This window comes from Triturus cristatus, chromosome 2_1 (genome assembly GCF_964204655.1).
Source record: "Triturus cristatus chromosome 2_1, aTriCri1.1, whole genome shotgun sequence".
NCBI lineage: Eukaryota > Metazoa > Chordata > Amphibia > Caudata > Salamandridae > Triturus > Triturus cristatus.
The window spans coordinates 82,519,446-82,534,099 of record NC_140581.1 but is presented as its reverse complement, the minus strand read 5'-3'; the positions used below and the strand labels follow the sequence as shown (position 1 = coordinate 82,534,099).

Here is a 14,654-nt window from a genome sequence, read left to right as displayed (position 1 = left end):
CCATTTATTTCCTTTAGATTCAAAGCAACTGGCATCCGCAGTCTGATTATTAGCCTTTCCCTGACGCGTTTTGGAGCTCCCCTCGCTCCTTGTTCACAGGTTTGAATGAGACTGGCAGCTCAGTCACAAGCACCTGCGCATGCTTTATTAATTAGTTATACTGCCCTCCAGTGGGCCTCACAAGCGAGTAATACAGTACATAGCATGCTGGGACTTGTGGTGCTTGTGATAAGATTCTTACCCTCAAGTGGGTACTGCTCCATGCCATTATTTTAATTCATTTTTCTTTTTGTTTTGCTAAGCCCTCTAGTGGGCCTCAGAAGACATCCGCACAGTCAATTTGCAATTTTCGCTGCTTTTACTGCTGTTTTCACATTAGGGGCTCAGAACGATACCAAGCCCAGTGGCCCCACAAGTCGTTGTTGTATATATATATAGTAGAGCTAACTATAACTCGCGCCCCCGCAATGCACTGCTGATGACATCACATATTACATCACTCATGACATGGTCAGTGACATCACTCATGACATCTCAAATGACATCACTGATGACATCATCCAGTGACTGTGTGTTTCTATAAAGTATAAATATGTTTTATATATATGCCAAGGTGTACTGAAGAATGAGTGGGTGTATAAGTGTCTGGGTGGAGGATTTAATAGGTGTGTGACTGACTGTATAAGTGAGTGATTACATGTGTCTTACTGAATGCATGGGTTAATAACTAAACTGTGTGAATATCTGTATCAGTCTGTCTGTTGTTGTGTAAGCTGCTGCATGGGTTGGTGAGTACCTACATGAGTGTCTATATGGGTTATTCATTGGTTGCACGAGTATCTGTATGGGTGCCTGAGTGTTTGTGTGGGCGGGTGGGGGGTGTGTGAGTTTGTGCATAGATGTGTGAGTGGGTGTTTCACTGAGTGTATGGGTTCAAGATAGCATGTGGAAATAGCTGTATGGGTGTCTGAGTATGTGTATGGGTGTGTTGGTGAGTTAATGGATGTCTCAGTGGTATATGTGTGAGTAACTACATATGTGAAAGGCAGTATGTGTGAGTGTTGGAGTATATAAATGGCTGTATGTGAGAGTGAGTGATTGTGAGAGTGGCTGTATGAATGAGTGTGTGCTTGTGTCAGTGATTGTATAAGAGAGTAAGTATATGTTAGTATCTGTATGAATAGGTGAGGTAGTGAATGTATAACTGTATAGGAGCGTAAATGGCAGTGTTATTGATTCTTTACATGACTGACTAGGTGTGTGAATAACTCTGTGGATGAGTGGCAGTGTGTGAGTGTCTGTATAGGTGCATGAGTGCATATGATAGTGCTGTATTGATGAGTGACTGCATGTATGGGTGGCTGTATGGGTGAATTAATGGATGTGTGTGTATACCTAGGAATCAGTCAGTGGGTATGTAGTTAACTGCTATTGGTTTTTCTATGGTTTCAAAAATGGTAGTCTGTATTTTAGAGTGGGTGTATCAAAGCTTATATTAGAGTGTGAGGAGATGCATAAAATTATCACATGCATGATGTCATCAGTGATGTCATTTGAGATGTCATGAGTGATGTCATCAGTGATGTCATCAGTGATGTCACTGACCATGTCATGAGTGATGTAATATGTGATGTCATCAGCAGTGCATTGCGGGGGCGCGAGTTATAGTTAGCTCTACTAACTATAACGGCCGAATTTCTCTGGTTTTGTACAAGTGAAATGTCCAACCAACTATAACGTCCCTGAAACCTACGTTTTTTTTGTGTGATTTCGAAGGTTTTTAAATGCTAATTTCTAACTATAACGTCCCTGAACCCTATGATTTTTTTTGTGAATTTGAAAGGTTTTTTAAATGCTAATCTCTAATTATAATGTTCATTAAACCTATGGTTTTTTCAGTAATTTTGAATTTTTTCTTAGTGATATTTTGTAACTTTAATATCCTAAAAATAGTTTTTGTAATTATTTGTGTTTATTATTAAAAATATATATGTCTTCTTTTCTATTAAATACTAAAATATATATTTTTTTTTTGTAGAAAAACGTGGAGTCACGCACCCATCGTGTACCTGTCTCGGTGGGTGCGCGGATTCAGTCCACCATATTGGTGAAGTTGTGAAGGATGCGTGTTTCAGCCAGCCCACTCCGCTTATGCTTACAGGGAAGGAACAACAACGCTACATGTCCCAGGTCTTCCCTGTAGTGATCTGCTGATCACAGGTCTAGTTGTCAGCATGCCACTGCCACTTCCTCACAGCTGGTTTACACCCACACCACACCCATACAGCATAGGCGTCACAGGACATGTCACCCTGCCAATAAAAGGGGCCAGGCGCATGTGCTGGAGGCCCTTTTCATTCTCTCACATGACTTGAGTTCCACTGAGTTAGTGCCACCAGAGCTGCATAGGCCCCGATACACTATCCGGGCAATCAAGACGCGATCTGAATTGTGAGCTCAGCTGGACTGCGTGTACGCCACACAGAGATGACTCCTCAGCGCGGTGCAGCAGAATGCACTGGGGACCTGTTCCGCGGAATCCAGCGACGGCTAAGGAGGTTGTTCCGGCATGTGGTGTGCCCTCTTGGAGACACGCCGGTGGCAGCTGGTGAGCATTGAGGTCTGGGTGCGCAGGGTCGGGCAATCATTGCTGGGCGGCGGACTGGTCTGGGGACTAGGGCTAGGATGCTTGCGAAAGATGTAGGAATCATGCACACTGCCTGAGAAGTTTGCGACAACATTAGTGCACAGGCCCGGTGGTCCACTTTTGCCTGCACATAGTTAGACATTGCTCCCAGTGTGGCCCGCCCGCACCACGCATCATCGCTGGCTGTGCACACGCTGAATGCTTCTGATGCCCCTACCTCAGTGCACCACAACTCATGGACCCTTTATGATAGAATCTTTTGTGTATGATTTCAGAAATGCTGCCTCCTACCTCAGTGCACCACAATTCATGGACCCTTAACAATAGCATCTTTTGTGTATGATTTTAGATCTGCTGCTCCTACCTCAGTGCACCGCTAGTCATGGACCTTTTACGATAGAACATTTTGTGTGTTATTTCACATTTGTTGCCCCTACTTTAGTACAGCACAAGTCATGGACCCTTTATGATTGAATCTCTGTGTGAGACCCGATGATTACTGTTGTACTTGTTGCCAGCACCAGTCATTCCCTGAGTGCTGTCTTACACTCACCCCACACACATCCAGCACAGACGTCACTGGACATGTGACCCTGGTAATAAAAAGGGGCGAGCGTGCCCGTACCCAGTTCCACTATCTATCTAACTGTGTCGGTGTGTTCATTATCTATGCATGATGCCCCTGGGCCCTACCACATTACATTGTGCTGTGGACTGTATACGCAACCATGTTACCTCTGGCAGTGGGGAAGACTTCGGTTATGTAACTTTGTCTGGATCATTGTATAAGTATATGGGTATAGACTGGATCATTAGAGTACTGCAAGGAGAGTGTATAGTAAATTTATAAGTGCTTGGGGATTGGCGGAGTGATTGCATAAGTCGTATGTTGGCAGAGCCTAACCCCCGAGCACGTACTTGGCTCTAATTGGCTGCCCTCCATGTGCCAAAAACTGAAATTTGGGCTTTGCATGGCCCTGTATTGCTACAGCTGCAACACTCCACTGAACGTGCAATAAACATTCATATCCACACAGACGTGTTATGTCCACGATCTTTCATGTGTGGAAGTATGGTTGAATATAGGGTCAGTAATTCCCCCTACCTTCCATGTTGGCCATGTTGTGGGACTTGGGTCACAGGGTGACACATTGGCGCTTGTGACCCGGGTGGCGGCAGCACTACAACAGGGACACCCACATCAGTTGATTTCTCATGCAGCCCAGGACGGAACCATGCCCAGAGCTCCGGAGTCATTGTTCACAGCCTCACGCAGGACTGGCATACGCCAGGCCAGCCCACTCCGCTTACGCTTACAGGGAGGGACGACAACGCTACAAGGCCCAGGTTTTCATTGTAGTGATCTGCTAGTCACAGGTCTAGTTTTCAGTATACCACAGCAACTCCCTCACGGCTGGTTTACACCCGCACCTCACCCATCAAGCACATGCGTCACAGGACACATGACCCTGCCATTAAAAAGGTCTGGGTGCGCGTGCTCGATGCCATTTATGACCTTTCTCGGGGTGTATTCGTGTGGTGTGCATGTGGGCATGGGGGCCCAGGGGCCTGAGACATCACATTCCGCCGGCCCGGAGGTGACATGATGGTGTCCGCACCACATTACCCAATCATAGAGGGTCCATGACTTTTGGGGCACAGACTTGATGGCACCAGATGCACTGCGGCTGGCACAGGCACACCGCCACGGGACGGTGACTTTAGGGACACCGTAAGTGCTGAGCGGGTGTGCAGCCTATGATGATACCCCGTCCCGGCGGCCCGACCAGCTCAGGTTTTGTGTGCCCTATTGGACCACAGTGTAGGCCTGAGCCATCAGACAGCAGGGACCTACCGCCACATGGCATGGCCTCGCTGGTCACAGAGTTAGTGGCACCGCAAGGGCTGAGCGGGTGTGCAGCCTGCAATGATGACGGGTGCGCTGGTATGTCCTCTCTATGGTGAAATCAAGACACAGCACCAAATGTGAGACCTGGTGGCCTGCGCAGCGGGGCTGCATGATGTGGAGGGTGCCCTGTCCGCGGGCCCTGGGCTCGGGGCTTGCAGCGGCACGTGGTGGGCCCTCTTTTCTACATGCAGGTGGCGGAGGGTGAGCAGTGAGACCTGGGTGCGCAGGGGCAGGCAGACACCTCTGGGCGGTGGGAGTGGATGGTGTGCAGCAGCCTGGGTGCACAGAGGTGGGACAGCGATGAAGGTGTGTGCAGTTGTATGTGCTCTGCCATTACCGTATCTATACTATGTTTCAGATGAGTGAGTTTGAAGGCTGCAGTATGTCCCGGCAAGTGGTTGGAGACACACCAGTGGCAGAAAGGTGAGCAGTGAGGCCTGGGTGCGCAGGGGCGAACAGTCACCTCTGAGCATTGGGAGTGGATGGTGTGCAGCAGCCTGGGTGCGCAGGGACGTGCAGACACCTCTGGGCAGAGGGAGTGGATGGTGTGCAGCAGCCTGGGTGCGCAGGGGCGGGTAGACACCTTTGGGCGGTTGGAGTAAATGGTGTGCAGCAGCCTGGGTGCACAGGGGTGGGCAGACACCTCTGGGCGGTGGGAGTGGATTGTGTGCTGCAGTCTGGGTGCTCAGGGGCGGGCAGACACCTCTAGGCGGTGGGAGTGGATGGTGTGCAGCAAACTGGGTGCACAGGGGCAGGCAGACAACTTTGGGTGGCGGGAGTGGATGGGGTGCATCAGCCTGGGTGCGCAGGGGCGGGACAGCGATAAACACGTATGCAGTTGTATGTACTCTGCCATTACTGATTCTATACTATGTTTCAGATGAGTGAGCTTGAGGGCTGCAGTATTTCCCGGCATGTGGTTGCAGACACACCTGTGGCGGAAAGGTAAGCTGTGAGGGTTTTATCCGCAGTGCCAGCATTCACCCTCCCTCTCCATCTCTTCCTTTCTCTCTCACGCACTCTTTCTCTCTTTCTCTTTCTCTCTCTCACACTCTTTCTCTCTCTCTTCCTCTCTCCCTCACTCTTTCTCTCATTCTCTCTTCCTCTCTCTCTTTCTCTCTCTCTCACTCTTTCTCTCTCTCTCCTCTTTGATGGGCGCATGACGCACAATCTTATCTTGCTTTTTGTCTTGCAGGCTGTGATTCACAGATTATCAATATATATATATTAGAACAGGATGAAGGCCACTTGAGGCCCTCAGGACACAAAGGAACCTCATCCCCCCACCAGCAGTCCACCAAGGGGCGGATTTGCATAGGGTTGTAAAAAGGGGCATGGCCTTCGACTACCTCTCAGCAATCCCACTTTGTGGGGCTTGCTGGAGGTACCTGGAGGGCTAGATGGCCCCTAAGGACCCTCAGCAGCGACGGGGACTTCAGTCCCCAACTAAGAGCGCACCTGGAGCCGCATTTGAAGAGTAGTGGAGAAGGGGGCAGGCTCTCCGGCGAGTTGCCGGCTTCGGTTTTTGTATTTTAGGACGGGGACTGTGTGACCCCCCCCCTTCCCTTTCACCCTTTGAGGCCTGGCTCATTTTTTTTTAAATTACATTGAAAAGGGAGGAGGGCCGCGTGGCCCCCCTCTCCTAGGCCATTTTCGGCCCTTGGACCCCGTCCCCCGGGGCTTGGCTACAAGGTTGGGGACCACGGGGGAGCCCCAATGCCCCTGCAGTACCTGCCAGCCCAAAAGCAATTCTGTTTTGCTTCATGGAAGCGAGAGCATCTTTTCTGCTCTTGCTTCCATGAAGCGAAGCAGAATTTACTATGGCATGGCGGGAGCAGTGCTCCCATCATGCCATAGTAAACCGCAATGTCCCAGCGGTGGACACCACAGGACATTGCAGGAGCTAGTTCTGGGGAGGTGGCTGTCACCAGGGTCATGGAGGGCTCCAGGAGGGGAGGCCGCACGTCCCCCCTCCCATCTACATGTAGAGGTGGTGGTCCCCGTGGCGGGGGGTTCACAACAGACCTCAGCATTCACTTAATGTATGCCCCAGGGAGGTGGTCCTCCCCGGGGCTGCGTGGGGGTGGCAGGAGCCCCCCACGGATTTCTAAAAAAATAAAGTCCAGGGGAGGTGGCAGTCTCCTGGGCTGGATGAGGGGGCAAGAGACCACCCCCGCTTTTTTTTTTTTTAACAAAAAAGCCCCAGGGAAGTGGCAGTCCCAGGTGCTGGGAGGGCGTGTGTCCCCCCCACATTTCATGAACCTAGCCCCGGGGAGGTGGCGGGGGCCCCGCGTATCTTACCCCCAGGACCTGGCCCATCTGGGGGCTTAAAAGGAATGAAGCGCTGGAGACCAAGCTTTGATTTATTTTTAATTTTTTACCGGATTCACACAGTGAAAGGTTGTTTTTATTGATGTTTTTTGGGTAGGGAACCCCTGAGCAGGCCTAGGGGGTCAGAGTGTTTCAGCCCTGTCTTCCTTTCTTGTTTTTCTATCGCTTTTTAACCTTTTTTCTTGTGACTCGGTTCAACCAAGTCACAAGATGGCTGCCAACACTTCCTGGTTGGAACTGTTAGAAGTCAATCAGATTGCAGTCACTAGATAGGGAGGATTTGCGGATCCTCCACAGCCATATTTGTATATCTGAGAAATATTTACATTTCTCAGCAACTAGTAAACACCATTTAACAGAAAGAGTGCTTTCTGCACCAAAAGCTACCTTTTTGCCAAATTTGGAGTAATTCCGTTCAGCAGTTCAGGCTGTAGCCGTGTCTAATGTTTCCTATTTAAATTAACATGGAGAAAACACGTTTTGGGACCCCCCTTTTTTTCTGCCCCCAATTGACAAATCACCCCGAAACTTTCAACACAGCAGCTGACCTGACCACCCCATTAGTTTTCAAAATTTCACGAAGATTCTTAGAACTGTGCCAAAGATATAGGCAAAAGAAACAACTTTTTTTGAATAAAAAACACAAGGTCCTACCTATAACTACCTACTGGCGACTGCTAGTAGGTAATATATATATATATGTTCTCATTTCACTGATGCTTGGTGCCTTTAACCACCATATTAATGATTTCAAGGATTCATTTTTTAGAGATTTTATTGAGGATTTTATTGTAAACCTTGAAGCATGTGGCGTTGATCAATTAATTACAGAGACCACCTACAGAAATGGTTACCTTTTGGTTTATTAATTTGCTTTATTCACCACTAATCACACTCTTCATCCTCTGGTCGTCCCCCTCACTTGCTCAGAGCATGCCTTCATTGGCCAAGTATCTAAAGTCAAGCTACTGTCTCCTTTGCTTCACAGCACACATTGTTCAACCTGTTTTCAGGTCAAACCATTGACGTGTTGATCACGTCCAAGAGGAGGCAGCGGGTATTGTACACAGCCATATAGCATAGCACAAAAGGATGGACCTCTAAAAAAATGTGGATATGAGCCTTTGGGAAACCTGTCAGCTGTAGTGTAAGCAGTGAGGCCCCAGCAGGCTGCTTCAGATGTCCTCAATTAATTGAACCATATACATATATGCTATAAGGTACAGATACAAAGTTGCGAAATAAAAGCTTTTAAGTAAACCATTAAAGTCAGTAGTGCCAAGTGAATGAATGTGTTCCTGTTTAAGGTATCTACTGCTCATACAAAGCGCACCGTTACCTTTGGGTCGCATTTGTGTCCAGTGTACTCAGACGTTACTGGCACAATGCCCCGCATCCATCACAGTCTGCTAAACATATGTTTTCTACAGAATTACAGGACTAGAAACACACGCTTTGTAACACCTATCCTGCATCTGCTCATTAGTTGGTACCCAGGTTTGTTCCACCCATGCATTGTGATTGGCTGTTTTATAAAGTGCTGCAAGCATTCAAAGTATACAGCGCCTGATTCAGTTTCAGATAAAATTATTTAAATTCCTGAAGGAGACGACAATTTGTGCAGAGTTCATTTTCCTAAATAGAGTTAAGTGTCAGATGTATGTCAGGATATGCAACTTCTGCAGCTTTTAAGATATTAGTTCGATCGCTCGCCATGCACCGGCCTAAATTTGTCGCCCTACACCAACCGAAAGTGGTGTTTGGGTATCTGGACCAGACCAGAGCACTTGCACCAGTTACACTTATGATTCCTAGATGTAAATTTGGGAGGGCAGCTAGAGTGGAGACGTTATGTTAAAGGGTTTGGAAAAGTCGCAAAGTAACGACTTTGCAGGTGTTCACCACAATTTCCTTCATAATGTGCTTCACTCTGCGATGGACACCCTAGTATCTCTACCAAAGCTCCCTAAACCGAGGATTGAATCCAGGCTCGCTAATAACTAGTATTCAAAATGCCGTTATAGACAACGCCCAACAAGTTATCTTCTGGCCAGTCTCCTCCCTGCCTTAACTGGGAAAAACTAATTGGAAACACCATGACCAACTAACGGTGTGCCTTAATCATCAAGGAAGGCCTGCTAACCAACATGGAGGGCCCGATTCACAGAAGTTAGGATTTTGTCAAGTTTTTCTTATGACAAACTTAAGACGAAATCCTAACTTCTGTGAATACCAAATGTAGTAAGTTTAGGATTTTGTCTTAAGTTAGTTCTGTGAATTGTCCCTGGAGTGATTAGATTTAATTCTTGAAACTTCTGACTTCACCATGCATCAATATGTTCACAACACCCAACAGTACCTACAAACCCCTCAGAAATAGAAGACATCGTAAACCTAAGAAACTGTCTTTCCCAACTGTGATCATGGATGGGGGTCCACATCCTATACCTAAATCCAGAGAAAACTGCATTTCTCTTCATATCAGCATCCCTCAAGAGAAAGCTTGTCTAATCAGTACTGGAATTGCCTTATCATAAGGGCTTCTTCTCCCCACCCACTAGATCTGCTAAATCCTGGGGTTATCTCTAGATTAAGCTTTCACACTTCTCTCGCACATCATCAAAGTGGCTTTCATAGACATGCTCTGAAAAAAATGTGCTGCCAGGTTCCTCCTGACCATCTCAAAACAGCTGTACACTTACTAGTCCTATGTAAACTGGACTTTGCAAACAGCACTCATTATGTGAGTATAGATGTATGTATGTGGTGTTTCCATAGTGCAAACCTGGCCAGAAGGCAGAGGAGCGCTGCACAGGGTCAATGTTATTGTGCACCCCTTTGGCCCTAACCCCAATCAAAGCTGTCTCCCATTTGGAGGTCAGGCTTGTACACAGTGCCAGCAAGTATTATCATATCACCCTCATAATTTCTGACCTACTCTGGACCCCAACCCCAGCAAGAACTGATTTTGAGATATATTGTCTAGTTCACAAGTTCACATATAATGAAACCACCATACAAAGCAGACCTCCTTACTCTAGAGGATGGAGAGTACTGAGAGGCAGAGACACATTGCTCCTAGAAGCCCCCAAGTTCAAAATCTCTATCACACTCAATCAAATCTTTCTCAGGGTCATTGCCACACTTGGAACTCTCTTCCCTCTATTCTAAGAAAATGAACCCTGCTTTCAAGGAACAGTTCAAAGACCATCTCTTCCAGCAATTCCCAAACTAGTGATGGCCTGAATGACTCAAACTATAACTGTGGAGCTCAGCGCTGTTTCACTGCAAAGCACCCCAACACCTTCTTCTTCATTCATAAATAAATGTTGGGACACCCACATGTCATTGAGAAGGAAGACTCAGGATAACAAGATAATGACACATGTACAAGGGAACAGGAGGTATGGGTGAGTTAGATTACCAGGATGATGCCGCCCTGAATACATCACAACCACTGCGGGAGCTCGACACACATTTCAACACTTAATCTAGAATAACACAGATCACCAGCCCAGCAGCAGTCATTCGAACACTTGTAAGCACTCCTAACAATCCAGTCAATACCACCCACCCTACACACTGACCCACACAAGGTCTCTCCACTAACACCTAGGATAGAGCAGGTGTGTCCCATACAGCATAAGAACTACCAAGACCCCAAGCAGATAGACTAACTTACACAATGAACACGGGCTAGGCAAGGAATCAAAGAACCCACAGACACACACTGCGATCAGTGATTCATTAGCAGGGACAACCCTAAAAACACCTAACCCTCATCTAGGTTTGGCCTGCAGGTAAAAATGCCCCCCTCTGACCCCTGCCACAGAGAACAACTGCAGGAAAACACATCATTCAGTACAATACCACCCTCATGATGTACGGACACCCCTGTAGATGCGAAGTATGCCCTCAATGATTCAAGAACCACCAGGGATGCAACAACATTCTCCTCAGTTAGTGCGGTGACTGGTCGCTTATCGGATAACCTGCAGCCTCGAGCATCTTTTCTTTAATCATATTTGTGCCGAGAGACTCCTTCAGATCAGATCCTCTGTCCCTCATCAACACGGATTCTTTTATCTCTGGTTATTTGGACTTAAGAGCAAATCCAGGAGCTTCTCTTCCCCTCCTGATCACTCAGAATTGCCAAGGGGGAGAAAGAGATTCAATTAAATACACAGCTACTAAGGAGTGTATCAAAATGCAAATAGAATAAACATGATGTCAAGAGCCAGTTGAAAGAAAAGAAACAAAAATTGGGGGATAATCATGAACAGAGGGAACAAAGTTCATCAGAAGAAGACAATCAGACAAAGAGTGAGAGGACTCAGGGAGCAAAGAGGGAGAGGCAATGCAAGAACCAGAGAGAGACAAGGTCACAGACAGAGACAATGTAACAAACAGAAAGAAGCAATGTAACAGAGAGAGCGAGAGAGGGAGAGAGAGAGAGAGAGAGACAATGTAAAAAACTAGAGAGAGTAAATGTAACAAATAGAGATAGAGACAATGTAACAAACAGAAAGAGACAATGTAACAGAGAGATACAATGTAATAAACAAAGTGAGTAAATGTAACAAATAGAGAGAGAGAAAATGTAACAGACACACATTACTCAAGAGAAAGTCAGTAAAGAGACAGCAAGAGGCAATCATAAAGAGAGGAACAACCCTCATGAGGGAATAGAGGGTCAGGAGGCCATCAGAGTCAAGGAGAGGAGGTGGACCGAGAGAGAGAGGACTCCAGAGGGAATCTTGAGAGACAAGAGGAGATAATCAGAAAAGAAGTGGCGGGACTCAGGAGGCAGTTGCGCATGTGTGCAAGTGTATGTGGTATTTGTAGAGCGTGAACCTCCCTAGAGAGCCCTGGAGCTCTGCGCTGGGCTCTAGCTCAGGGAGGTGGGAAGGTTTCCTGGAGTTGGAGAGTTCAAGGATCATGGATCGTACCATGTATAGGCATCATGTTTCTGAAGGGGCGAGTCTCAGAAGCCTTTCCACTACCAAGTGGGTCGGGAGACCTGATGGGAGCATTACCCAAGATTCTAGAGGCAGAGCTATAGAAGGCCTGTCTTGGGGTTCTTTCATAAAAGGGGAAGGAGAAGGCACTCAGAGGGCGGGAACTCAGGAGAGAAACTGATCGATAAGCCAATAGTTACTCGGAAAGAGGATATCAGGACTGTGATGCACACAGACCGAGTCAGTAAGAAAGTAAGGCAATTAGGCAAAGAGGGTGAGAATTCAGGAGGCCATCAGGTGGACAGACCAGTAGTGAAAGTGAGTGTCAGGAAACAGCACATAAATGAAGACAGGGGCAAGAGGCAAGGCAAAGAGTAAGAGACAGAGGCAATTATCAAGAGCCTGTGGATACAGAATCCAATCCGGAAAAGGGATGCAGGTAGAAAGGAGAGCGGGGCAGAAGTTAAAAAAAGAAAGTGGGAGATAATCAAAAGAGAGGACAGATTCAGATAGTCAGAAAGTGGGTAAGAGAGGCAATAAAACAAAGAGACCCGGACGCCATTGGGACTAAATAAGGAAATTAGAAAGACAAGCACAGAAGGCAGATAACAGATACAGGACGTAATTCAACAAACAGAGGCAATCAGAAAGAGATAGCAGGAAGCCATGAGACAAGGGATATACCACAGGATGGCTGTGTGTCAGAATACCTAGGACTAGAGTTATCATAGTATTGCGTTGCCCTTTCCTCACGTCGTGTGTTGCAAGGACAACGCAATCCTTAAGTCAGATTCACCCAGCAACACAAGGTCACCTAGCATGGCCCTGTGTTGCTTGGTAAATCAGGAGTAACGCAAGGCAGTGTGAGTCGCTGCCTTATATTACTCTTCCCTTGGAAGGTGTTCCATGGGTGGAACGTGGGCGTTACCACACATTCGCCCATGGATTTTGGTGCATTACCAGATGTGCCAAGACTGGCAAACTTTGGAATGCATCAAAAAGCCATGTCTTCTCAGGGAACGTTCAAGAAGGAGAAATATCTTTATTTCTCCTAGTTGTTTCTTCTAAGTGTTCTGCATTCTGCAGGCACTTGGAAAGAGGAAAGAGCTTTCAAGGTTTGTTTTTGTGCAAGAAGGTGTCCCTTCATACACCTAAACAATCCGATATGCAACACAACCACCCTTACACTAAGCTGCAGGGGAGGCTGCATTGATGGTAGGCAGCACATAGGGGCTTATTTATGAGAGCAGGAATGAGCCATATTATGGCAAATACGGCGCACTCCTGTCCTCTCCATTTGACGCAGCGCAGCAGGCATGATAAATCTGCCCCTAGTTTTTCTTATCCACCTTGATAATAAAGGTGGGAGGGAGCTAATAAACAACCGCCTCAAGGTCCAAATATGTTTTGACAATTAGAATTATGAATGTTTTTATGGAAATACCACTTTGCAAAGTTTTTTGCAAAGATAAAGTTAGGGCCCATTTTCCCAACCTCTATCAAACGTGTGTTAATCAACTATTCCACAATTGTATTGGTAGTGGGCAGTCAAAAGCATACATTTGAAATTACACAGCAGCATTAAATCCTTAAATTCAATGCACCCTGGGATTGTGATGGATATCACAATATAGCATTGGTGAAAGGTTAAGAGATATTGCTGTACTATGGTGTGACTTTCAAATCAAGATTCTCCTCCTAGTTTTATCAGTGAGTGAGTGAGTGAACGCGTGTCCAAGTAAGTCTTAAAATTAAATAGGAAAAATCACAGGTCAAAGATCACTAGGGACTAGTTATATAGTTCTCGTATTACATAGAGTGATACTCACCCAAACCTTGTGCAGACTCCGACCTCTTCTCAAGAACAAAAATTCACATACAACATTTGCCATGGCACTATCCACGACACTTTTGCATCTCTAGTTCCTGATGATTATTGGGTTCAATGAGTAACCCAGCCCTGTTTCTCTACACAATGAATGGAATTATAACCCTTCTGTGTGTTTCTAAAGTGAGTGAGTGAGTGAATGTGTGTGTGTGTGAGTGAGTCAGGGAATGAGTGAGTGAGTGAGTGAGTGAGTAAGCGAGTCAGGAAAGGAGTGTTAAACATAGATAGCATGCATCACAGGTCACATCACTAGGCACTAGTAATCTCCTTCTTGTAACACAGAGAGTGATACTCACCCAAACCTTGTGCAGCCTCCGACCTCTTCTCAAGGGCAGAAATTCGCATACAACCTTTGCATTGGCACCGTCCGTGGTACTTATACACCTCTAGTTCCTGCTGCTTATCAGGGTTCAATCAGTAACCAAACCCTGCTTCTCAACAGGAAGGATGGCAATTAGAAAACTTCTGTGACAGCAAGTGAAAGAGAGAAGTTAGTGGGTTTTTATTTATGGTAAAAGTACTTAGAAAGACACAGGATGTTGACTTGTCAGGGCCCCTTGGTTGTCAGAGGCACTTGTTATTATGAAGCATGTTTCAGTTGACCACAATTCGCTCTGTTTTTACTTTATACAAGACAAACCAAGCCCTCTGTAACACACAATGTCCCATACAATATTTAGTTAAGAGACTTGATATGAAATAAAAATTATAAATACTCAAAGTGTTTAAATATCATTATAGTTTTTATATATAAATATATTGGTACATGTTCTCCGTTTTTATGATTAACACTTTGCATAGAAAATACTGATGCTCGATACAACACATAAACATCTTGTCAAAAGTAATCTGAGAACTCTGCGAATGATCTGGTCACCAAAAGGTTTCTAATACGGACAAATAGTTATTGATCATTTAGGG

The 14,654-nt window shown here is 46.2% G+C and overlaps 1 protein-coding gene across 1 annotated transcript in view; it reads right to left on the bottom strand.

Moving 5' to 3' along the window:
* The window catches only part of LOC146863790 (endonuclease domain-containing 1 protein-like), a 32,877-nt gene extending 18,665 nt beyond the window's left edge, over positions 1-14,212 (bottom strand). Inside the window, exon 1 of the mRNA XM_085628075.1 lies at positions 14,030-14,212. The gene's annotated coding sequence lies outside the window, so the exon portion shown is untranslated. The remainder of the gene's footprint in view (positions 1-14,029) is intronic.
* Positions 14,213-14,654: the final 442 nt, after the last annotated feature.